General features: G+C 47.0%; 1 pseudogene; it reads right to left on the bottom strand.

Moving 5' to 3' along the window:
- Positions 1-29: 29 nt before the first annotated feature.
- Positions 30-18777, bottom strand: LOC136493346 (BAG family molecular chaperone regulator 1-like; annotated as a pseudogene).
- Positions 18778-27601: the final 8824 nt, after the last annotated feature.

Below are 27601 nucleotides of genomic sequence, written 5' to 3'. Positions count from 1 at the left end.
CATGGGAGGTGGGATCGATCGCATACGATGACAGACGGACGAGGCAATTATCGCACCAAAACAATGTCTACACTTTGTTCTTTTTAATTGTAGGAGACTAATCAGCTGATTAATACTGCGTAGGAGTATATCTGTTAAGAGAAGCCTGACCAGCTGATGGCGCGATTGATTGATTAGCTCTACTAAGCACTAGTAAGGAAGCAGTTAGCGAGACCGGCGGCAGGCCGTGCCAGGCCCGCCTACACCTTGATGAAAGGCCGGTATGGGCTCTGCGCGGTCTGGGCCGCGAGCGTGGCCCGGAGCTTCATGTCCTTGAGGGCAGGGTCCTCGAGGAGCAGCACTTTGTCCATGTCCCTCACGCCGACCATGTGGAGGTGGTCGCCGTCCTCCCTCTCCTTGCCACTGAACAGCAGCCTCTGCTCCCGTGGCTCAAGCCCCGTCACCATGGACAGCACCGCCTTCAGCTCCTCTGCAACAATTTCGCACGGACACGCGTTAGATTAGATCTTCAGCACAACGCAATTTTGCTTTGTGTTTTTTTTCTTCTGAAGTGTAAATGAAAGAGTTGTTTTTTTAAAAATATCAAACGCAGTTGTCCACAGATAGGAATGAAGGTTCGTTCCACACAGGTCCCTTGTCTGAATGATCATGTGCTGGCAATGGCGAGCCAAGTAGCTAGGCAGACACGCCGTTGATCATTGTGTGCAGGGATGCCCATGTCACTGTTTAATAAATTGTGTCTCACTTTCTATGCATGAACAACTCTGTTACCTAGTGCCATAACTAGTGATTTTGTGCAGTTGTTGAGTGTGACTGGGGTGAGAACACACTCATCAGTCATTTTAGTGCTGAGATGTAGGTGACTTCGCTAGTGGACACATCACATGCCAATGGGCAGAAATGCAAGTGCCAACAGTGCCTCGATGGCAGGATCTGGCTATGTAAACTGGGCGACAGGTGAGCCGTCAACTGGCATGGGCCTGTTTAGTCCTTGTCAAAGTTGATTCTTAATACTTTCAGTTTCAGTATTATTACTAGTATCCACCAGGGGCCAAACTGCAGCTGAACATTTTTTTTGTCGGTGTGTTGGATATTTTTTTTATGAAACGTGTGTTAGATAAGAAAGTCCACTCCAGCCCACTTGTATATATTGCTAACAGAAGATAAGACATTTTTTTTGAGGGACTGATTAAGTAACTTCGCAAAACATTAAAACATGTCTTGAAGGAAATTAATGTACATGTGTATGCGTCATCACAGAACATTAGATATTAGTAAACAAACAAAATTTACCTTCCTGCAGTGACACCTTCCTCACCAATCTCCCAGCACACCATAGGCTTAGAAAATGCACATGGGTTTGAGAAGGTACCAAGCTAGAAGAGTCCCAGATTTGAAAACAACCAATAGATATTTGGTAATGTCATTTGCATACCTACTGTTAAATGGTAAACTCTTTTAAGTTGACGTGAGCAAAATAATGAACCTAAGATTAAAAAACAACTACTTTGCAACCTGAAATTAGGCATCTTCATTTCAACAAAATGTAATTATTGCCAATTCAATTATAGCATCTTGTATGAACCTTCCACATGGATGAACATGGTACCTGCACTCACCAATGCAAAGTGATTTGAGGCCCTAAACAAAGGCAGCAATGCCATCTCTAGTAACTTAAATGGAAAAAAAAGGTGCATATATTTGACAAAGTTTTAGCTCAATGTGGAGGATACAAACTATTAACTGTTCAGTGCTTTTATTGTTCGAGAACGGCGTTTATACTCCACGTATCTCTTCCTTTTCTTGCTTGCACCAGATATCAGTTTGACATTAGTGTCTGCAATTTTAGGGCCTCAATTAATAATACGGAGGTTCAAGGTTTTTCAATCTGCTAAAATTGTTCATAAATATTAAGATATAATGTAAAACCATGGAAACGAAGAAGCATTTCACAATTAAGCCCTTTTTACTGTACAGACACTATTGGCTTACACTTTTCATATCACCACTAATACCACAGGTAGAGCAAAGATGCAGTACCTGATTTTGACAATGGTGCCTAATGCATCCATGTAGACATGAACAACTAACAGGCACTCAAAAATATTGTTTGGAAAAGCATCTTACCAATAATAGTGCAGAATGCCCAAGCCGACAACCTTGATTTGAAGAAAGACCTCTGGATTTCCCAATGAGCTTCTTGCTGTCCCAAGCTGAAAGAGCAACAAAGTCATCAACCCTCCAAAAAAGTAAGAAAACACTAAAATCGACAAAAACGTGTAAGGGAAACATGAAACTAACATCGCATTACCACACCCAAATCAAACTCTAATTAGAGTGAAAGACAACCAAGCAACAAACACCAAAGCTAACAGTGTGCATCCTTAAATTGGTAAGGTCATCAACCTTTTAAAATGTTATCATTAGAACAGGAGCCCCAAAAACACATTAGAATCAGTCTCCACAAAGCCACAGGGCAACACATAGCCCAATCTCATGAATCAAACTCAAAGCTGTAGGAATAGCTAAAATTTGCATCTATTTTGCCATCCCACAGCTTAGAGTTTTATTCCTATATAAGCTGTAATGAGCAGATTAAAGCCTATTGGGAACTCTTGATACTACCACACCAGATTAAAACTACACACACCCTTCCTTCCCAAGCTTCCTGGCACATAATGATAGTAATTATGGTAAAGTAGAAAGGATTTTGGAATTCCACCTGTTCAAGTGTATACATTGGTCCAGCTGCTTGCTCCACATACTTCCAACTGTGCAGTCCAGTAATTAAGCTTCATATACACATGCTGCAATAGGTGGTATCAAATTGGGTCAAATTAAATTTGGCACTACAGGAGCCACTGAAGGTATTGTTCACTTGCCTCGCCATGAAGCTGGCTATGGTTTGCTCTGGTCAGATGGTTAAATGAGCATTTCCTTCTTTTGCGTACTATCACCATGTGACAGATAAAATTCAATCTTGACTTGCAATACATGTTGATTAAAAGAAGGCTAAAACAATATACATAATGAGAGGCAGCCACATATATTGTTGATTTGCAATGGACAACCTAGCACTTAGTTCATACAAATGCACAACTGTAGTACATCAGAATATATGAAGGATCCAGTAAAAACAAAAAAAAAAAAATGTACAGCTTGGTGTTTTGGTTGAAGGCTTCATTTTTAATCATTTTAAGAAGATTACTGCAATATGAATCATGGCAATTGCACAATTTCTCTATGTGTTCCATATCTGCATCCTAATTCTATTCCTACAAAGCAAATAACATCATAGGGCTAGCCTTCTGATGCATACATTGGTTAGTGTGCAATGGCACCATAGATGCAGCCAACAAAATCTTCTTTTTTTTAAAAAATTCTATAGCACTATCCTTTAAATGAGGAATTAACTATCAATCAAAGGATGCTAGTGTACTCTAATGATTTCAGAGGTAACAATGCCATTTTTCTGCTGCTCAATAGACCCAGAAGTCCAGAACATTCGTCGCTGTACATTATTTCTCTTCCTTCCTTCGACAAATATTAGTTGACGATATTAGTGCCTGGAATTTTAGGTTCTTAATTAATAATATGGAGTCTGAGGATTTCGTGGACTGCCACAAATGCTCTATAAACATCAAGAAATACTGTAAAGCACTTTTTTTTTACATATTTTCCATGCCACAGGCAGAGCAAACATGCCAACATGTGGTACCTGATTGGCTAATTGTTTGACGGTGGTGCGTACAGCCTAGTGCATCCATATAGACATTTCATCGAACATCTTCAAGGCACCTCGCCAACATTCAACCTGCAGAGCACATATTGGTAGCTGTCAAATGCATTCAGGGCAGATAAGCTCGGGATGGGGCTGGAGCAGGGGCGCCCCTGGCCGTGGACACGCCATCAACATCCGCCACCTCACCTGCCCGAAAAGTAGAATGGGAGATTTTTTGGTGTGTGCCAAGGAGGACCTAAACGCACGTGCGGCTCAAGAGAGGAAAATGGGAGGATAATGCAGCAGCGCCTACCTGCGGCGCCAACGTCGCAGACGGGAGGGTGGGTAGCGGCGGTAGTCGCAGGGCGTCGTGAGACTGAGAGCCTGTGGCGAGCGCGGCCTGCACGCAGCCGTGGCCCACAGGCGCTGCTAGCCGGCTGGTGGAGCAGATCCAGGCTTCCCCACCCCAAAATGCCCCCTACCGCAGCACGCACCCTCCGAAACGCGTGCGCGCGAGTCGCCAAACCGTCGCCGCGCGCTGTGTGAGCCAAAACCCGCGGCCCAGACCGTTGTGCGCCTGCCTGTCCCCTGCGCCCAGCCTGCTCCCGGCTCCGCACTGCCCCCCGCTGACCAGCCGCGCAGCCCGCCGGTTCCGTCCAGCTGCCCCCGCCGTCTGCTCGCCGCTCCCCTCGTCTGCCCGTTGCGCATCTCACCCCCTGTTTGGATGCAGCCCAGGCCTGGGAGCGCCGGTCAGGCATGCACATCCGACCCGAGGTGCTCAAAATCGAACGCCTGGGAGTGATGCCTGGCTGAGGCAGCTTTCCACGCTGCCATCCAAACAGTGCGCGTGCCCCGTCCTCGCCCCACCCCACTCGCCCTCGGTAGATCGGTAATTCCGAGCGCCCAGAGCGCTCTCTCTTCCTTCTCTTTGGCCGTATGTTTCTTTCCAATACACCTTTTCGCTTATGTCGAAATTTGGCTCAGTGCTGGTTTAGTTCTCAAATTTTTTTTTTCAAAAAGTGCTACAGTAGTTATCACATCGAATCTTACGATACGTGCATGGAACATTAAATATAGACGAAAAAAAAACTAATTGCATAGTTTAGTTGAAAATTACAAGACGAACGTTTTGAGCCTAATTAATCCATGATTGAACACTAATTGCTAAATAAAAACGAAAGTGCTACCGTAGCCAAATTTCTAAAATTCACGAACTAAATACACACTTATATTGATTCTTATGCTAAAATATTACGAGAAAAAATATTATTCTATCACAAAAAAAGTAGCTCGCCATCCATCCCCACCTGTCCTATTTCTTGTGCGCCGTGGTGGTCGTCGGCCGGTCTTCTCGAGCACGTGCTCCTCGCGCTTCTTCTTCGTGATTCAAGGTGAAAATCTTCTCGCCCGATCTCTTTACGTGTCGCTTTGTAGGCGTATTCCTTCGGTCAAATCCTTCCCTAGAGCTTACTGTATTATTCATGGACCCCGTGCTACATTGGGCGCGTTCACGGGTCTGGTCCGGCTGACCGGCCGGCTGCTCCTCCTCACAGCAACTGTCTAGTTTCAGCAGCTACAGTGTTCCTCTCTCACAGCAACCAGCCAAGTTTCAGACCGTTACGTTGTCTCGCTCTAGCGGTTTTATCTTAGATTATTAGATCGAAGGTTTAGCGCTCTTCGTGTTCATGATGTTCTTCGCGGTTACTATTCATGTGACTAGTACCCGGCATTGCTAATCGCAGCCACCACTTGCCCGCAGCCGCAGCCGCAGCCGCAGCCCGTAGTGCACGCTCGCCTTCGCTTTATCTCTTGCGACTTGCGCCATGTCTCTTATACCGTTATCGTCTTTTTTTTTTCAGCATGACTCAGCCGACTCCGAGACCGATGCCTCCCAGCCGTGTCCCAAGCGCGGGAAGCAGCCGGCTCGCACCTCCAATGAGCAGCCACCGAGTGCCGCCGGCCCTTCGCGCCCTCAGCGCAAGGTCGGTGCCTCCCGGAACAAGGCCCTCGTTTCCCGGTCGGCTTTTGATTTGGACCTACCCAATGAGGGTTTTGCCCTTGAGCCGGTGCATGACCGGCTTGTCATGAAGAAAGGTAAGATCAATCCTAACCCTATTCATGAGCCCCCTCGGTCCAAGGATTACACCCGGAATCAGGCAGGGGTGTTTGACCACAGGATCTGTGATCCAGCTGATGATGCGACTGCTGAGCTCATTGACGATGACCGTTTCCAAAGTCTGTTTCAGCTAGATTATTATAACTCTGCTATCTTGTGCAAGAAACATCCTGTGGCTGCCTCAGAAATGGATTGATTGGCAGCATTGTGTTAACCTCGGTTGTCCAGATATGGACAAGGCTCTCGCCACTCTGGAGCGGTGTGGTTTCAAGGATCTGCTCACCATGCAGTATCCTTGGAACACTGAGGTCATTGCTCAGTTTTATGCCACAGTTTGGTATGAGGCCCCATCTGAGGAGCAGCATGAGATTGTTCACTTTCGGATTCAGGGCTGCAACTATTCTGTTTCTTATGGTAGATTTGCTGCCATTCTTGGTTTTGGTCCTGAGGATCTAGCCAAACCTTTGGTGCGGGCTAGTAGTGATGATGTTTTGAGAGGTAGTACTGATGATGTTGATCTCTCTTATTGCTATTATGATCATGCCTCTGAGTCTGATATGTTCACCTACCCACAACATGAAGAAATATTATAGATACATTAACTTGTTGGTACGCCAGGCTATTTGTCCCAAGATTGGATCTGCCTCAAGTATTTTATCTAATGTCAAGACTTTGTTGGTGGCTCTCAAGGAGGGTGATGAGCAGTCCTTGCATTTGACTTTATTTATCGCCAGATCAAGATCACCTCCTTTGAGCCCATAAAGTCATGCGCTTATGCTCCTTTCATTATGAAGATGATTGAGATTGTCACCAAGAAGGAGTTCTCTAACAAGGAGAGGCATGAGTATTACAGGCCAGTCAAGATTGATGAGACAGCTAAGAAGAAGAGAGGTCGCAAGCCTAGTAAGCCTCAGCATCAGTCTCCGCCTCAGCCACAGTCCTCAGGTTCACCACCGTTGTCGCCTCCACAGGGATATGAGACGACTTCCAGAGCCGTCGCTGCAGCTAGTCCTCGGACCCGCCCTCGCCCATCCAGGGGGAGAGGCAAGGGTCTTCTCTTGAGGGCTAGTAGGTTTAGCGCAAGGCTATCGCAGAGCATTCGGCAGCATCAGCAGTTTGTGCAGGAGCAGTTCCACCGCGCTGAGGTTCAGCGCAAGGCTATCGCAGAGCAGGCAGGTGTTCACTTGTCCCCAGTTCGGCCTCCACCTCCACCTCCTCAGCAGCCTGAGTGGTTCCACCCTCGGTACCAGCAGGCCTACCAGCAGCAGCAGACTCCCCAGGACCTCCAGGACCCCCAGCAGTCCGTTCCCCGGGAGCAGTCCTTTGAGCAGCCCGAGCAGCACCAGTCCTTCTCACAGCAGCTTCAGTACGACCCCCACGAGCAGCCTCAGTCCTCGTCCCACGCTCAGCAGGGGTGTAGGTGCCAGCTCGTCCACTGGATGGGCACAAGACACCTATGATTTAGCAGGTTACCTCTTTGACCCTAGCTTGGACGCTCACTACCCCGCCTGCTACCCTTCGACCTCCGGCGGCCAGCAGCATGGTGACATTCAAGAGTCGGACAACGCTGACTTCGACGTGTGAGGCGCTTCCTTCGACATCATCTTTCTTTTTGGTGTTTGACGCCTAAATGGGGACAAATTTGTTATCGTCTCTTTTATCTTAATGGGGAGAAATTTGTTATCGTCTCTTTTATCTTCATATCTTTCTTGTATGGTCGTGGACTTGTATCATTTGTGATGGTGTATGCCTTTCTACTTTTTTGTTGTGTGATATTCATGCTATATGCAACACGGATATTTATGTGACACCTTTGCACACGCATGAAAGCATGTAGTATATGACTTGTTTTTTGCACTTTTACTAAAATTGTGCATATGTGGCTTTTCATGCCAAATTGTTGACTCAAAACATATATGCACATATTTAGGGGAGAGCTTGTCATATATATGGTTTCAAAACTTATTGATTTACTAGGAATTATGCCCCTGCGTTGCTAGGGAAATAGAATAATGCCCGACCACTTTAGCGCGGACTGAGTGGTGGCCAAAGTCGAGGTCAACGAACAAGAAGGTCAATGCTCCATCCACTGTGGCGGAACCGTGCCACTTCAGAATTTGACAACAATGTAGGCAGGGTTGTGGAGTATATGGTTTGATACGATAACTTGAGTTTGAATATGTGTTGCCAAAAAGAGGATACTTTGAGCATGTGGTTGGTAACATTATGTTTGTAGCCAATCATTAATGTTACATGAGTTTTCACGAAACACAAACAATTAGAATATAATTTAAGTTTTGATATGAGATCAAAACAACATAGTTTATACCATAACAACCATGTTTATTATGACCATCTATTATACCATGTTTCCTTTATGTGCCTTGGAATTCCTCAGTGTGGCGTTTAGATACATGGATATAGGGAGTGGGATAGGGAAAGGGAAATGGATGAACGGCTAAGATTAAATGAAGCGTAAAGAACGGATGGCTAGGATATAAATTACCTTTTGGAAGGTGGGATATCCCTATCCCTATCCCTATCCCTATCCCCTATCTCAATCTCTATCCAAACGCCACCCAGAGTAACACACTTCTTTGTGTGGCTTCGAATTCCTCAGAGTAACACGCCAATCTTGGCCAATTTGGTTTTCGTTGAGCCCGGTTGGCGGTCGAGCTCCCTCTTGATCGAATCTAATTGGGATCCCCAGCCTATTCGCCCCAAAATTTTACAATTAGTCAACCTTTTGTTTTTCTATCATACAGTAGAATTATGCCCAGTGTTGCAATGGGGAAAAAATAACACTAATAAAGGCTGATAATTGTACTTTTGCTGTCTTTTATGACGAGCGAGGGAAGGAAGTGAGCGAGTGGATGATGGGTGATGAGGATCGTTTCACGGATGAATAATCGCCATCTGGTTTTACACAGTCGGTTCCACTTGAGTACTTGACTTGTTTAACTTCTCACAAGTTCAGTTTATGACGGACGATATGAACCAGCATCTCAAACTAAACAGCGCGATAGACTTGGATATAGGTTCGGATGGTCCAGCAGACCATCCCAAATGGACCAAATCTCTCACATCGAGTAGAGTGGTACATAGCACTTGTTCATGGCAGTCGGTCAGTGATCAGGAGCAGTAAATCACACCACACCATACATACTCCTACTTGATTAAGCCACCAGCATAAGGCTTTTAGCACTATTAATAAAACTAATCAGCTGATTAGTATCTGTTATTAAGAGAAGCCTGACCTGCTGATGGCGCGATTGATTAGCTCTATAAGCACTAAGAAAGCAGTTAGCGAGGCAGACGCCGCGAGTCGTGACGGGCTGGCCTACACCTTGATGAAAGGCCGGTATGGGCTCTGAGCTTCATGTCCTTGAGGGCAGGGTCCTCGAGGAGCACCTTGTCCCTGTCCCTCACCCTCACCCTCACCCTCACCCCCACCCCGACCATATCGAGGTGGTCAGCAGCGAAGCTAGAGCATCAAGGACCCGAGTGCACACTTCATAAGCATAATGATTATCTCGATACAGCGACAGTACATAAATAGTAGAATTGCAGAAATTCTTACCAAAATGTTGGATCCGAGATATTAATAGTTAATTCAGATAAACACCCAAAGTTTACATGGTCTGCATGACAAAATATATATTAAGCCGAAGTCCTCGATGAGTCAATTACCTATGACAGAAGTACTAGTTAGATGACTAAATATGTCGAGAAAAGACAGATTCAGAACTGAAAAACGATAAAATAAGAAAGTAATGCATCACCTCTAGTATTTGCGATCTCTCATTTTCTTGAAACAATCCACTAAAGCAGCATTGGTAACTTTTCTCTTTCTCCACATAACAAATGAGACTATTACTCATGTACTGATCACCCATACAGTTGCGCAAAGATGTTTTCACTATCTTCATGCCTGAAAAGACCCTCTCAACTGTAGCTGTGGTGACGGGCAATACAAGTACTAGCTTCAATAGCCGATAAACCAATGGATAGGTAAGATGTTTCTTTGTGTCCACCATTTTTTTTTGAAAGCTCAGCAACTGTTTTTTATGTTAAGAAATCTATCAGCCTGTCGCACATCACCAATATAAAGAAAAAGTTCAGAATTCAGATCTCTCAATTGCACGGAATCAAAATAACTTGGGTATAACTTAGCTAGGCTTATCAAACTATCCATGTTGAAATCATGAAATGAATCTCTTGGGTTGAATGCAGTTGAACATACTAGCAATTGAGAGGTAGTCTCATTGAAGCGACTATCAAGCTCTTGTAGCAACCAATCAAAGACTTCATTAAAACAATCAACTTGAAAATGATGCTTGTTGGTAATTCCAGATTTTTTTCTTGGCCTAGTTGGATCAATGTAAGGCTCATCCATTTCTAGCTTGGAAATATCATGTTCATCACAAAATGCATACACTTTCTCCAAGTGTTTGCTCCCATCCATCTTTTCTAACCTTATCCAAATGGCTTCTAGTAGACCTCACACAATTAACAGCATTCACAATATCCTGATCTTTCTGTTGCAATGCATTTGACAAGACATTTGTGATAGTCAAAATGTTCAACATGAGATGCAAATAAAAGACAAATTCAAAAGACTGGAAGTACACAAGAACGCCCCTTGCCTTTCCATCCTTGTCCTCATTTTCCACAAATTCCAACACTTTGATAAGTGTTTGGAACAAGTTAACTAGACTTCTAAGAGATTTATAGTGAGAGCTCCAACAAGTATCTCCAGGTCTTTGAAGACATTGTTCTTGATTCAATCCTGTCCCAGTTTCAAGTAACCCACAACCTAAGGCCTTACCAACTTCTTTGAGATTGATGTCTCTAATCATGTCCCTTCTGTTTGAAGATCCACCCACCACATTCAACAAGGTAGAAATCTTGCTAAAAAATTATGCAATGCATGTATGCTTTCTAGCAACAGCTACAACCACTAGTTGAAGTTGATGAGCAAAGCAATGGACATAATATGCACTACTATTTTCTCTCATGATCAATGATTTTAAGCCATTGAAATCACCTCGCATATTTGTAGCACCATCATATCCTTGGCCTCTCACTTGCTTTATGCTCAGCTTGAACCTAGCAAATAGAGAATCAATAGATGACTTGAGGTTTGTAGAAGTTGTATCCTTCACATGAACAAGCCCAACAAAGCTCTCCTGTACAACTCCACACCTTATCAACATATCTCAGCACCATAGCCATTTGCTCCTTGCAAGAGACATCTCTAGACTCATCAACTAGCAAGCAGAATATATCTTGCCCTATGTCTTCAAGTATGGAATGCAAAATCGCATCTGCAAAACATTTAATGATGTCTTTTTGTATGTCGGAAGACACCAAAAGACTATTGTATGCAGCATCAACTGTTAATGCCTTGGCTAAAGCCAGGATCATGCTCATCTAAGCACTGATAAAACTCTCTATAGTTCCCTCTATTGTAGGATGTCTTTGACTCATCATGACCCCTGAAAAGGCAAACCTTGCTTTAGTAGCAATCTAGCAGTATCAATCGCACCATTATGCATTCTTAGAAGACTCGAGCTGTTTGCGTAAAGCAACATCAATGTGTTGTTCTTTTTGCAACAAAACTTCACATTTTTCAATGCTACATTGTGAGGGCTGCCAACTCCACCAACATGCTCCTTTAATCTATCTTTATTATTCCAACAATTCCAACCATCTACGAAAGATGACTTGTAACCAGCTCCCTTCTTAGTAGGGTCTCTAAACAAGAAACAAGTAAAGCAATATGCTTTATCAGTGGACTCGCTTGTACTCTAGTCAATTTCTAAATTCATCAAACCATTCCGGATTAAACCTTCTACATTTTGCTCCAATCCAAGTCCCTGGAAAATCAAGAATGCGAGGTTGACAAGGCCCATTTAGTAAGATACTTTCTTCTTACTGAATCTCGAAGATTAGGATGATAAGCACGTATATCTTTCCTTTTGTCTGGATCAAATTGGATCTCCTCCTCCCAATTGATTTCCTCTGGAGCTGAAACACGAACATTGGTTTCTTGTTGATGAGGTTCATGAGAAGTATTAGCATTGCTAACAGGCCCCTGATTGCTAACATCATCTGGTGCTTTCCTTTTCAACCATATGTCCATAAGCTTACCTACTATTGCACAGTTATTCCAAAGAATTAAGTGAGAGAAAAAAAACAAATATTTCATTTGATCAAAGATTCAAAGATGCAGAAGCTTACTCGACATGAGCTCCTGGCGCGGCAATCCGGTGGCCGTGATCCGTGAGGCATGAGCCGTGAGCGACGTTTTTTTCCCTCGCGATGGTCGCAATTTTGGGCAGGCAAAGCGACAGCCTCGCCCACTCTATCTCTCCGCTTCGTAGTCGTCGTAGAGCTACAGTCACATGTCAAAGTTTCTATGCGAAGGAAATGATGCGTCATGCATTCAGCATTTAGTCTATTTCCTAGACATCCTAGTTGGGCCGACCGCATGGCAAGATTGGCCTGCTTGTGGCCTATGAACGCATCAAACATTGTAACACCTCTGGTGTTATGAGCTCGCTTAGCACTGAGAATATGGCCTGAGAGATGGATCTAATAAATATAGTGAGTTAGCTTACTTAAATGCCTATATGTGTTAATGAAAAAATCCTAACGCGAAGAGTAGGAATAAGTAGTTCTAAACAATGGCACGTGTATCTTATATGACTCACTTCTATAGTTAAGAAAAATTAAATGAGTGTTGTAAGTTAGTTTATTTTAGGTGAAAATACGCTAATGAGATCCTAATATGAAAAACTGTATAAGTTGTTTTAATTGTTGGCATGAAAAAATAATTTTTATAAACCAAAGTGTAATATAACTTAGGATTAAAAAGTGCCATTTTTGGAGGATTATTTGATACAAAATAATTAAACAATGTCGACATATTTTGTTTCTATGAGTTAGTACGAAGTATGGGCTACGTCACGGTAGGTTTGTTAGTTGAAATCGATAAGGTTTAGACCTTTTAAAAGTTAGGACGAAAGTGTTAAGGAAGATTAGTTCTAACCGAACCTTTGAGTTCTCTAAGTCAGAAATGATAATGGACAGTGCTATTTTGGCACTTAAAATCCAACAAAAATGCCTAAACACTAACTTCATGTTTTCGCACAGTTGGTTGCATCAAAGTGAATACTTGGGTAGGGTGTAGTCCCTGAGTGGGTTGGAGTTGTCGTGGCGTCGAAAGAAATTCTCCAACATCGCTAGAACGCGTTGCGGTCAGGTTTTGGCGCTCCGTTCATGCATCAGCACCTAGCTTGACGAACCTATTTTGGCGTGTCTCTATCTCTCTCGACAATTCCTCTAAGTTTGCGTTTGATGCTCCTTGGGATAGCCTTTAGGACCCTCTTGAGCCTTGGCAAATTGGTTTGGTCTCAACCGAGCTGGTTTGGTTTTGGTCGGAGCTTTAAAATTCGTGCACGTCACTGATAGCAGCCGCTCGACCAGTGTTCGCGGTCACCGTGTGCACACGCGTGGCGGGCACCAGGCTTGGCTATTGCCAGTTGTGGTTTTCTCCTCGTGCCTATGCGCTGTCGTTGCCGCGTGTCAGCCGACGCCACGGCACGCCCCTCGCCTTCCTGTGCCCTCATGCTGTCCTAGCCGCACCATGTCGCCGTGTCGTGCGCTGGGCCAGGCCAGTGCCTTGGTGGTCGCCGTCAGATCAACGTGGCGCTCACCCCGCCCCTCATTCTACCTAACCCACTAGTCTATGCCTTGGAGCCCTATCGTTGTGTCTCAATGGTGTCCCGACCGCAGAAGCGATGGGGCGCTTCTCTGCCTTGCCTTGCCCCGCTACACGCCATGGAGAGCTCGGCTCGGGTTCGGCCGCTCCAAGTTTAAGAGCATCGCGCCAAGTCTCCTGTCCGTCCGTTGTGTGGACTTGCTTGTGTCACAGCCAGTGACCAGGGTTGGCCGTCTTAAGCCTTCCGCCCGTGCATGTGTGCTTCTCCATGGTAGGGCACGACCAGAGCTCGTCTAGCCGCCCTCCAATCAACTTAAGCCCTGGTCCTCCATGACCTGATTCTTTACGCCAGTAGGTGGCTCTGGAAGCCCACTAAGCGCTCCATCTTTCCCACCCCCGGCCAAGGGCTATCGATGACCAATTGAGCATTTTGTCATCGTGGGCCATGGTCACCGCCATGATGGGGAACTAGGAAGATAGGTAGGATTGGAGCGATAGAAGTTCGATTGTTTGAGACCATAAACTCGCATTGACCCCCTCCACTTGGTACTCGTGTTGTTTTGTCCAGGAGGCTCGCCATCGACATGGTGACACACCGGTGCCATGCTCGGCATGCCGCCGTGAGGTGCGGGCGCACATGGCCAGCGCTACGGAGGCCATCTCTGACTTAACCATCACCTCGATCACGTTCGTTGTAAGCTGTTGATGCTCAATCACCGCCCTTTTAGTCCGCTAGTGGCTCTAGCTTGCCTGAACTCTCGCGCCGCCGTGGTGGTTGGTCCACCGCCATGAGCAGAGTGATAGAAGTCATCGTTAGGCTCCCAACCATCACCTAGGAATGTGCACTTAGCGGTAGGCAGAGGTCGGCTCCTTTATCCCCGTCGTAGCGAGCTTCGTGTGCTCAGCGTAGCCACCCATGCTGCTGGTCGCCGTGCCGGCGAACATGGGGTAGAGCAGGGGTCTCCCTGTGGTGAAGGCGGCATTTTCCCGGGTCCTTAGTGCAAAGCTCTTCTCTGGTGTAATAGTGTTCCATAACGTCGTGCGATATTCTGTGAAGCTGGGGGTTCTTCTACAATTGTGCGGGTGCGCGCACGGGTTTCTTATCGCGGGCCGCTTGTTGGGCTGGCCTGCTACACGCACTGCCATTTCCGCGCAAGCTGCTTGAGCTATTGGACCGAATCGGTTGCTGTCGGCCCTTTTTGATTTCTAAAGTCTTTTCTAATTTAGGTCTTAAGGTAAACTTGTAAATTCAAGGTAAAATTGTGTAGATGTTTAAAAATTGTGAAACCAATTTTGTTAGGTTCCTAAAATCATGACATATCTGCTAATGTATTTTGTTCACTTAGTTTTATAGAATTTTTAAGAGTAGACTAATTAATTTGAAGCACTTAAAATGGGTAAAACATGAGCTTGTAGGAATTATTATGATGAATTGGTAGTAGTACTATTTTTGAAATTTTTATAGTAGATTCTTAACATTATTAGGTGCTCACTATAATTTTTGTAGCTCCATAGAAATTAGTTTGTTAAGGTAACTAAATGAGCCCTAGTACGAAAATATATATTTAATCAATCAAATGTCAAAATAATTAGGGGGTTTGTAGAACGAAAACATTTTCTAGAAACGAGCCTCACTTGACCACACGGATACATGGCTTAGTATGTTAGTCATTAGAGCTAGCTCGTTAGCTTGCGAAACGTAATCGTATTTTAGGGTTGCGGATGCCGTTGATTATTTACGTCCCTGCGTTGCATCCACGTATTTCATGATAGAAACGATGTTGGATCGCGGAGTCATCAGGAGTAGCGGAAGCAGATGGATCATGCCACCAAGATGAAATCTAACTTGGTTATATCTTACCTAGGCAAGTCATGATGCATAACCCCTATTATTCTACACTTTATTTTATGCTTGTGCATTAAGTTTAAGGTGTTGAATGAAACCCATTTGCATATATATATATATATATATATATATATATATAACCTATGAGTTTTACTAGTATGACAAGATCGTGTATATTGCTATGCTACAGGACTTCGGTAAAAGTCGAGTGATTGCCTGTCACTCATGAGAGATAGAAAATATATTATTATTGTTATTATATTACTATCACATAGAAAATATATGAATGATAATTGGAGACCGAGCGGAATGGTACTGGATCTGGACTTGGTTTGGCATTCAAGCGAGGCTCGGATTGTGCTTGTTCCGCCTGTGTCGGTTAAGGACCGTCCGTTACATTGGATTCTAGTCAGGTCATAAACTTATTATCCTGAACACATACTTGTTTATGAGAGCAGGAAAGGCTCGTTGCTCTCTTATCGTGGGTTTCGGCTCTTTCCGGACCGACTGATTGGAGGCAGGGATGGTGGAGGTCTAAGCACCACACTGAGTCCAGGACTTAGGTGTGGGGGCTTGGAGTCTAAGTTTAGACGGGAACCTGGACCCCTTGACAGGAGAGTGGTGGTTGGTCCTGCTTGTGCATGGGGTATAAGCGGGGCGTGTGTTTCGGGGTACCGGTTGGGCACATTGATTCGCGAATCATCGGGTAATCCGGTATGACTTGTCTATAGTCTAGCACCGTAGTAAGAACTGGAATATGAAAGATGATAAAATAGTTCTGATTGCTTACCACCTGCTTGAAAGTAGCACATGTGCTTACATGGAATGGTTAGTTAATGAACTAATGATGACTGCTAATGAAATTGAATATAAGGATGCACGTTTAGTAATGCTTCATGTAGATGCAATAAACCCACAAGCCAGGTAGCATTGCATATCTTTGGAGTCTTTTCTTTCCTCCCAACGGGTAAGTCTTGCAGAGTACAATTGAGTACTCAGGGGTTGTTCTACCCTGTTGCAGGTGACAGGAACATGTGGAGCTGACACTTATGTGTGGAAACCTTCTGATGGGCTAAGCGAGGATTTTCTTAACGTTGTGGACATGGAGTTTATTTGAAACTTTCACCCAAAATGTTTTACAATGGAAAAACTTATAACCTGTTATGATGTATATAACGGATCATCATGTTAATGTTTGACTTATCATTAAATGATTTTATTTTCACTGAAACTATGATAAAATGGTTATATTCCGTTGTTATAAACAATAAATATTATACTCTGATGTTGCACGGAAAGTGATGTAAGAAATGGCAAAAATGTTGTAAGCTTTATTCTCTCATTTATGATCCTGTTAAAAAATATGAATTTTCGGGTTCTCCCATGGGATGTGCTCGATAGAACTGTCTGGTGTAGCTCACCTTCGGGGTGTTTAGTGTCTAGTGGAAGACAAGCGCATCGGTAACTATGTTATTTTAGACGGTTCTGCCACAAACATGGACTCACAGTGGTGCACATGTTTGACCCAGGGTGACGCACAAGAGGTAAAATTTACTTCCTGTTAACTTGTATTTTGATTTTGTCCCGGTGCCGGTGCACTCGGGTCAGCCCACATAGCTTCGCTCCTGGAGGTAGGGATGAAAACGGTACAGATATTTTCCGACCGTATTCGAAACCGAATCCGTTTAGAGGGGTTGAGATCTGTCCGTATCCGAGTCCGAATATCCAACATCCGATACCGCATCCGTATCCGTATCCGAATACTCAAATCGCATATTTATGATGTCGATATCCAATCATATCCTATCCGACATAGTTGACACTATCCGTATTTGAATCCGAATCCAGACAGAAATATAAAAACAAATGTAATATCGGTGATATCCATCGGTATCCGATCCGTTTTCATTCCTGCCTGGAGGTGGTCGCCGTCCTCCCTCTCCTTGCCCCTGAACAGCAGCCTCTGCTCCCGTGGCTTAAGCCCCGTCACCATGGCTCCTCTGCAATTGTTTCGCACGGACACACGTTAGATCTCCGGGCCAATTTCTCGTATTTGGTTTGTTTTTTTTTTCCTGACGAAGAGTGAATGAAACAGTTGGTTTTAAAAAATAGCAAACGCATGCAATGCCATTGTGCACAGATTACGAAGGTTCCTTCCGCTCAGGTGCCTTGTCTGAATGGTTATGTGCTGGCAAGCCAAGTACTAGGTGGCTTTATGGAGTTGTTGATGCTTGAGGGTGACTTGGGTGACGACTGACGACACTCACCACACATTTTACTGCTGATGTATAGGTGACTTCGGTAGTGGACACATGCCAATGGGCAGAAGAAATGCAAGTGCCTGGATGGCAGGATCAGGCCGTGTAAACTGGGCGACAGGTGAGTCAACTGGCATTGGCGGCCTGTTTTAGTCCTTATCAAAGTTGATTCTTAATAATTTCAGTTTCAGTATTACTAGTATCCATCAGGGGCCAAATTGCAGCTGAACATTTTTTTTGTCAGTGTGTGTTGGATACTTGCATCTAGAATTAACTTATAGCCTGTTCGTTTCGACTTATACGATCGTGGATTATAAGCTGAAATAGTATTTTTCTTTCGCACCAAAACAGCCAACAGTACTTCTACCTTATAATCCACGATCGTTTCAGCCGAAACGAACAGGCTGTTAGCTAGTCCTCTGCAACCAGCTTATTGTAGACCTATGCAGAATCATAAGGATGCTTGCATGCTAACCGTTCCAAAGCCTTCATAGTTGTTACAGGTGAGCTTTATGGAATATTCATCTTTTTATTAATGGTGTACTAATAAACTCTTTATTTAAGTGATACTAAGTCCCAAAAGCAAAAAAAAAAAAAAATCATGCATGGTCAAAACAACTTTCTAGGACACGCACACAACCAAACTCAAACTTAGAGCAGCCGAGCAGGGCTCTACCGAAAAATAGCGAGCAAATGAGAAGACACAGACGGCCTGTTCGCTGGTCGGTTTTTGGCTGATAAATTCGACTGGTGCTAGTTTATTGGGAGAGAAAAATATTATTGATTGGCTGATAAGCTTTGGCTGAAACCAATAAACAAAAGGCTGAAAATGTTCAGGTTACTGCTCACCAAAAGTGCAGGTAGCCCCATGGAGACGTCATGCCAGGAGAAGCCGGTGGCGACACTGACGGTGATCACCTCCACGTCCGGCCGCCCCTCCCTCTTCTGCACCAGCATCCCTCCGGGCTTCACCTCCCACTCAATCTCCCCACGGCCACGGCCACCGCTGCCGACATCCCCGCCGTCGCTGCTGCTGCTGCTGCCGCCGACGGTGCTGCCCTTGGAGGAGCTCCTCCTGAACAGCTTCTTGGAGCACCTCAGCTTTATCATTGTGGCAAACTCGCCCAAGAGGCTGCTCGCTCCAGCCGCAATGGAGAGCGAGGAGGAGGAAGTGGAGCAGTGAGTCACGCTGAAATGGTGGTGCGGCCGTAGAGAAACTCAATAGGTCACTGTGTATATATAGGGCGGAGGAGAGAGAGCGGAGGAGGGGAAGAGGGCAGAACAGGTGCGCAGGGCGAGGTGGAGAGCAAGATGCGGGGCGTCGTCGGCAGCGGCCTTGGCTCGGGCGACCGTGCGGCGGCGCTGCGACCTGCGTCCACGGGGAGTTGCAGAGGTAAGGGAGAACGGGGGAGCAGAGCGGTGGGCGGCGATGAGCGCGGAGTAGAGAGGGAGAAGGGGAAGCAGAGAGGGAGGGAGCTCGGCAGCGCTTTGTGGAGGTGGAGCAGAGGAGGAGAGGAGAGGGCGGAGCAGAGGGAGAGCACGGGCGACGGCGGCAGCCTTGGCTCCGGCGAGCAGAGGCGAGCTTGACGGCGAGGGCGGCTTCGACGACAGAGGCGAGCGCGGCAGCTGAGGCGGAACTATGGCGTGCTTGGTGAGGTGCTCGTCGATGGCGTCCATGACCGGCCTTTTATCGTCGCACGGCAAGGCGGTGACGAGGAAAATATCTCCGGTGTGCCAGTTCACGTCCTTGCGACGGCCAGCGGAGCGGAGGTGAGCTGTCGACGGGATGGATGAGATCGACAGCTGGGAAGCGACACAGTAGGTCGTTGGCCATGGCGACCTTGGCACAATAAGTCAGCGGCGAGCTATCGATGGAAATATCTTCGACGGCAGTGAGCGTGCTTCACGCGTTGATGCAGGGATGGGGATCCCCGCGGGGATTAAATCCTTGAGCGGGGACGAGGATGGGGAAGAAGTGCTCCCCATGAGCCTTCATGGGGATGGGGACGGGGGAAATTTACCCCCGCGGGGACGGGGATGGGGCAGTAACCCCCGACAGGGAATTCCCCATTGACATTTCGAATTGAAGGCCACGTGCTACTCATGGGGCGGTGAATCCTGAAAAGAGTAGGAAGATGGAGGGAGCAAATGTGCCTACTAGATCCGAGCAAATTTGTTCCAGCCCGGCCGCCTTAGTGGACAGAGCTTGGCCAGAAATGGAAATGCTGCATACAGGCGTCCGTCCGTCCGGATGCCCCTTCGTAGGCCTGTATACCAGCCCAATAAACCTTTGCTCTGCACCTATTCATTTTTTATTATGGTATCCGCGTTCGTCTCTTTCATTGCGCCGGTTGGATAAGAAAAGGAGGAGACCTCCTCCGCACATCGACGGTGACCCTGCCTGCTCCTGCTTCATCGGCCGCACCCGTTGCTCCTTCTTTGTGGCCCACTCCGCCGTCGATGGTCATCCTGCGCTACACCTTCCACTGCTCCACCGTGCCACCCCGCTCCTTCCCAACGCTGCTTCTGCTCTACCACCCACTTTGCCTAACGGTGCGGGCACCGTCATGCCCACACGTGGCCACTGAAGCCGCTACGCAAGGAGAAGCGTCGGGCCCTAGCGCGGGAGCTTTCCAGTCTCACCTCCTACTACGACTGTGGCAGCGGTGGATTCAATGGTGGGGGGGCTCGAGCCCCCCTACCGATACCGGAGCCCTGGAGCCCCATGAATTTTTAGACAAAGTTCTATCATGTTGGTGGGGCTAAGACTTAAGATCGAGCAGCAGCCAGAGGTATGTTGCTGTCACACTTTTATTCAACCCCCCTAAAATTTTTCCTGGATTCGCCGCTCTGCGGCGCCCTGATGCAGACGGTAGAGGAGGCCGCACCGAGATACGATGCATGTTGCAAGTTTACATTTAAAATGTTTTAGAGGTATGTTGCAAGTGTTTCATAAGGATATTGCAAAAGTAGATTGGGATGTTGCACATGTTGCAACGGGCTATATACGTATGTTTCAAGTGTATGTTCCAAATATTTCATCTGTTTCAGACGTACGTTGCAAGTGTTTCAAGTTTTTTTATACGTATGTTGCAAGTGTTTCATCTTGATGTTTGCATATGTTTGCAATGGCTACACACATGTTTTCAAGTTTTTTCTGGTGTTTTGCAAGTGTTTCAGATATATGTTGCTAGTGTTTAAGTTGTTTGAAAGCATCTAGGACCCTAGTTGGGTTTTAGTGATTAATGACAATACGAGATTACTATGACTAACGTATATTTTGCAGAGGCAATTTAAGTTAGGTCATGGTAATGGCAGTTGATTGGGCAATCATGATTGTCATGCCCCTACGATGGAAATCATTTTGATTTTCAAAGGATGGACAGCAAGGTTAACGATGGACTAGTTCTAAGTGTCGTTTGGTGTTGAAGAGACACTTAGAATAGTTTAGAACTTTGTTTTTCCTTTGGCCACACTATTAAGGGGGGTATGAACTAGTAGCTTGACCTAGGTAAGTCTAGTGAGTTAGGTGTGATGCACACTTGTCAAATCTAGCACTAGGTAGCTCTGGAGTAGCTCTAAGATCAATTGGAGCAAACTTCATTTACATATGATTTTGAGTTCAAAGTGAATGGAGGGTCAAATGACTGACCGAACGCTGAGTGAAAAGTGATCAGACACTGGGTGCTAGAGTCCGGTCAACTCCAGAGGGGTTCCAGAGAGGGAAATTCCTGATCGGACGTGTCCGGTTAGTGCTGACTGGACACTGGCCAGGGTCTGATAACTGACCGGATGCTGAACAGCGAAGTGATTGGACTCTGGGCGCCAGCATCCGGTCAACATTAGGATGATTCCAGAGAGCAGTTTTCATGATCGGACGTATCTGGTCAGTGCTGACCGGACATAGGTCAGAGTCCGATCAGAACTTAACTGCTCTTTCTAACACAGTGGCGGGGATAATTGACCGGAGTGTCCGGTGACCCCATAGAGCGATGACTCAATCTCCAAACATTATGTTTTGAATGAGGGGGTATACATAATTACTCCACTCATCCAAGGGAGGCCTCTTGCCCATTTGTTCAGCTAAGAAACACCCTTGAGAGTGCAAAGGAGAGCAAGAGCCTAGTTGATTGAGATTTGAGAATCCAAGATTAAGGCCTTATTAGTGCAAGAAGAGTAGCAAGTGTGCATCCATCCTTCTTATTAGGCTTGCTGCGGTCAAGTGAGAGTTCGTGCTTGTTACTCTTGGTGATCGCCATCACCTAGATGGCTTGGTGGTGATCGGGAGTTTGATGATCATCCGACGGAGCTTGTGGATGACCCAACTTAAGTTGTGAGCGGTTGTGGATGATTCACCATGACAAAGTGTCGAAGAATTAGCCCATAGAGAGCACTTAATCCTTGCGTGGATCAAGGGGGAGCTACACCCTTGAGCGGGTACTCCAACGAGGACTAGTGGGGAGTGGCGACTCTCTGATACCTCGGCAAAATATCGCCGTGTTCCTTCTCCTCTCTTTACTTTAAGCATTTACATTTTAGCAATTCATTTCTTGTCTTTACATTCTTAGAATTGCCATGCTAGAGTAGGATTAGAACCTAGGGTGCAAAACTTTTGTATGGTAGAACAATAGGAACACATTCTAGGCACAAGAGGTGAAGTGGACTAAGTGTAGGGTTTAACTATTGCAAAGAATTTTAGAATTAGCCCAATTCATCCCTCCTCTTGGGCATCTTGATCCTTTCATTGTTTTAGACGTATGTTACAAGTGTTTCATCTGCATGTTACAAAAGTAGATCAGGTGTTGCACATGTTGCAATACGCATGAGAAGCGGAGGGGGCATGAGCAGTCCCTACGTGCGGTCTGGCCCACAGGCCCCATGTGGACCTACGAAATGCAAGCTCGGTGCGGGAAATGGGAGTGCAGCACGCGCATCCATCTGAACGTCTAGGCACTAGCACTGCCTCGGGCACAAATCCCACTACCCAAAAAATTGTTTTCTCGACCCCAAATATTTCTTTTAGCTATTTTACATTGTAAACTCCACGGATAGCCCACCAAGGCCCTGTCTGAGCCTGACCCAAAAATTTGGCCCGGCTTTGCTCAATGGGATGGTTGGTCGTGGGCGAGGATTTTTTGGGGCTTTTTTTCTTCTAGTGCCTAATACAAGCATGATTACTCAAGTCGGTGTGCCAGGATACGATGTCAAAATAGCCCTGCAAAACCATCCATCAGGGGCCATTTGAATATCATTAGATATTTAAGAGCCATAATATCGAGTCTTATGATTGAGGGGTTGTGTAGTTAAACCTTCATATGATAGAGGTTATGCGCTAACTATAATGTCAACACCTATGTAATATGACATGTTAGTAAAATCGCCTCAAAGAATTATTTAAATGATTTTCAATACTTTAAGGGTGTATAATACCTGATATTATAGATGGAGTGAAGTAGACAACCGCCAATGTTTTGTTAGACTACTACTTCCTTGTGTGAATACACAGCAAGGGAAGGCGGCATCGAAAAGGCCCCTGTTGAGATACTGTAGCCGCTGTAGAGGCAGACGCCGAATGGCTCACCTGCCGCACTATAGCCACATGCAGGGATAGGTGCAGAAGTCAGTCCTGCTGTGTTATCTAGTTACTGTTACAGCTTGTGCGTTGTAATAGGACTAGATGGATAGAGTTATATAAATAGACTACCATAGCAACTCAGTAAAGAGAGTTCAGATTTACCATCTCTTATACAGGGCTTTGGCCAACGCCGGTGCCTATACTGTGTGGGTATGCTCTGTTCTCCCTCTTCTTCAATCTCTAGCCATAGTGTGTGGGGACAGATAACACTTGTTCGTGGTCGGCATAGCTAGTGGGTTCTCGACAACACTAGCGGGTGCTCGGCAAGACTGGTGAGTGGTCGACTCACCTAAGCCAGTGATCCTATGGGCCAACACATGGTATTGAGTCCTACAGTGCTGTCGCCGGACTAACCGCTGGCGATGACGAACGGTTTAGAGATGAGCGACAGCAGTGGCACTGTTGTGGCTGCCCAGCCACGGCCGGAGGTCGTTGTTCACACGGTGCGGGAGGTCAGCGGTACTAGTTGGTCGACGCTAACTTACACCAACTATGGAGAGTGGTCGGTGGCCATGAAGGTCAAGCTCAGAGCCTGACAGCTCTGGAATGTTATTGATAAGGGCACCGACAATGAGGAAGATGACATGTCAGCATTAGAAGCTATCCTCACTGCTGTACCGGTGGAGTATAGGGAGCCATTAGGGGCAAAGAGCTCTGCTAAGGAGGTGTGGGAGGCTATTGCGGCAATGCGCGTCAGTTCCAACCGCGCAAAGAAGGCGACGGCCTAGCTTCTAAAGCAGGAGTACGCCAACCTCAAGTTCAAGGATGGTGAAATGGTGGAGGACTTCTCCCTCTGCCTGCAGACGCTCATCAGCAAGTTGAAGAGCCACGACATCACCATGGACAAAGAAGAGGCAGTCCCCAAGTATCTCCACTTCATGCCGGCAAAGTACATCCAGATCGCTCTCTCCATAGAGATGATGCTGGACTTGTCCACCCTTAAAATTGAGGATGTGATAGGCCATCTACGGGCGATGGACGAGCGCCTAGAGTAGGCAATATCAACAAAGGATAGCAACAAACTACTGCTGATAGAGGAGGAGTGGGCTGCTTGGAGGAACACCGGGAAGGCAGCCTCCTCCAGCCGTGGTGGCGATGGCAAGTGCCACGGTAAGGCTTCTTCAGAGAAGAAGTAGGTTGACCCCAATGCCTATCGGCGCTGCGGAAAGATGGGCCATTGGGCACAGAAGTGCCCAAATCTCAAGCAGGAGAAGAAGGCTAAGGCTCATCTGGCGCAAGCTGATGATGATGAGGCCACTATCCTGATAGCGATGTTCTGTGCACTGCATGACGTTGAGGCCAAGGAGAAGGAAGAGGTGACGATAGTGGAAGGACCTAGGAAGGCCCTGAAGACTATCAACCTCGACAAACCCTATGCCCAAGTCCACCTCGAACGTGTGGGCACCGACCAGGAGCAGCGGTGGTATCTAGACTCTAGTGCCAGCAACCACATGATGGGCTCCAAGGCATCCTTCTCCGAGCTCGACAATGATGTTATCGGTATGGTGAAGTTTGGTGATGGCTCACGGGTGACAATCCAAGGGCACAGCACCATCATCTTTAGGTGCTAGAACAGGGAGCACCACACGCTAACAGATGTATATTACATCCCACAGCTGCGTTCTAGCATTATCAGCATTGGTCAGCTAGATGAGCACGGTAGCGAGGTACTGATCAAGAACAGAGTCCTTAGGATCAGAGACCAGGAGCAGCGACTTCTTGCCAAGGTGAAGAGGTCCCTGCACCAGTTGTACCTGCTCGACCTGAAGGTAGAGGAACCAGTGTGCCTGGCGGCAAGGCACATCGAGGAACCATGGATGTGGCATGCCCGGTTCAGACATCTCAGCTTTGACACGCTTGGTCAGCTGGAGAAGATGGTTCAAGGGCTACCCCACATCAAGCATGGAGGTGAGCTATGTGACAGCTGTCTGGCCAGGAAGCAGAGGAGGCTACCATTCCCAAAGGCAGCGAAGTATCGCATGGAGGACGCTCTCGAGCTCGTCCACAACGACCTCTACGGGTCGATCACGCCAACCACAAATGGTAGTCAGCGGTACTTCCTCCTGCTCGTGGATGATTGCAGTCGCTACATATGGCTATAACTCCTGATGAGCAAGGAAGAAGCGGCGGCGGCGATCAAGAAGTTCAAGATGCATGGAGGCCAAGAGCGGCAAGAAGCTCCACGTGCTGAGGACTGATCACGGCAGCAAATTCACTTCGGTGGAGTTCGCTGCATACTGCACGGATTAGGGTGTGGTATGACACCACACCGCGCCGTACTCACCACAACAGAATGGCATGGTGGAGAGGCGGAACCAAACGATGGTCGGTATGGCTCGATCCATGATGAAGGCCAAAGGCATGCCGACAAGGTTCTAGGGTGAGGCGATGACCACGGTGGTGTTCATCCTCAACCGCTCTCTAACCAAGGCCCTGACGGGCAAGACGCCGTTCGAGGCTTGGTATGGGCGCAAGCCAAGCGTGTCTTTCCTCCAAACATTCGACTACATCAGCCACGTCAGGAAGACAAAGCCAATCCTCACCAAGCTAGAGGATAGAAGCACACTGATGGTGTTCTTAGGCTACGTGGAGGGTACCAAGGCGTACTGGCTCTATGACCCTCATGGAGATAAGGTACTTATCTCGCGCGACATAGTGTTCGACGAGAAGACGGCTTGGGACTAGACTAGTCCGAGCATGGGGGAAGCTGGCGGCTTCACCAGCACCTTTGTCGTTGAGCACCTAGTCATCCATGGTGGTGGAGACGCTAGGGAAGAGGTGCCGAGCACTCCAGGAGGGGTGTTGAGCACTCTAGCAGTAAAGCCAAGCACTCCTAGGGCAATGCCGAGCACTTCGAGAGGGATGCCAAGCATGCCAAGAGTGGTGCCAGGAGGTTCTGTAGTGGTGGCGACCACTCCAGGACGGGTGCCGAGCACTCCCATAGCGGAGCCAAGAGGTCTTGCAGTGGTGTCGACCACTCCAAAACTGAGGCTCAGCACTCCTACAGTGGTGCTGAGCACTGTAGGTGTAGTGACGAGCTGTCTAGAAGTAGTACCGAGCACTACAACCAAGGTGCCAAGCACTCCAGGTGCTACACCAAGCACTCTAGTGGAACAGGAAACTCCATCGACGCCGATCGAGTTTGCCTCACCTCCAAGTAACATCACTGAGTTCATGGATGCCTTCCACGAAGGTGAGGAGGTGCGGTTCCATAGTCTGGATGACATTGTCGACGGCACAGGGCCCTCAGGATTGGCTAGTCAGCTGCTCAATGATCAAGAGCTGCTGCTTGTCAGTGCTGAGGAACCACCCACGTTCGCGCTGGCTGAGCGTGATGGAAACTAGCGACGGGCGATGCTGGAGGAGATGAAGGCAATCATGGAAAACGAGACATGGCAGCTCGTCGATCCACCTCTAGGATGTCGTCCGATCAGTCTAAAGTGGGTGTACAAGGTCAAGCGAGATGAGCTCGGCGCCATTGTCAAGCACAAGGCGTGCCTCATCGCCCGAGGCTTTGTTTAGTGCAAGGGAATATACTTTGAGGAGGTCTTTGCGCTGGTAGCGTGCATGGAGTCTGTCCGTTTGCTACTAGCCTTGGCAACAGCAAAGGACTGGCGCATCCATCACTTGGACGTTAAATCGGCCTTCCTCAACGGTGAGCTGGCGGAGACGGTCTTTGTCAGGCAACCTCTAGGTTTTGCCATTAAGGGAGAGGAGCACAGGGTGCTCTGACTGCGCAAGGCGCTCTACGGGCTACGGCAGGCCCCACGAGCATGGAACACCAAGCTTGACGCCATGTTGGGTGAGCTTGGGTTCCAATGGAGCGCAACCGAGCATGCGCTCTACATGCGACGACAGGGAAAGGAGGAGCTCATCATCGACATGTATGTGGATGACTTGATCGTCACCAGCGCACGCACGGAGGACATCAACAGCTTCAAGCGTGAGATGGCGGCTCATTTTTGAATGAGTGATCTTGACGCACTCTCCTGCTACCTCAACATCGAGGTGAGACAGTGGAAGGAGGAACTCACGCTTGGTCAGAGCGCGTATGCCTCCAAACTGTTGGAGCGGAGCAGCATGGCTGAGTGCAAGCCATGCGTAACTCCGATGGAGGAGCGATTGAAGCTGACGAAGGCCAGCACCGCAGCGAAGGTAGATGTAACATTCTACCAGAGCATCATCGAAGGTCTGTGCTACCTAGTCCACACGAGGCCGGACATTGCGTTCGCCGTGGGCTACATTAGTCGCTTCATGGAGGATCCCATAGAGGATCACTGGGCTACGGTGAAGCGGCTA

This window comes from Miscanthus floridulus, chromosome 11 (genome assembly GCF_019320115.1).
Source record: "Miscanthus floridulus cultivar M001 chromosome 11, ASM1932011v1, whole genome shotgun sequence".
Classification (NCBI taxonomy): Eukaryota; Viridiplantae; Streptophyta; class Magnoliopsida; order Poales; family Poaceae; genus Miscanthus; species Miscanthus floridulus.
This window is presented reverse-complemented; position numbering and strand designations above follow the sequence as displayed.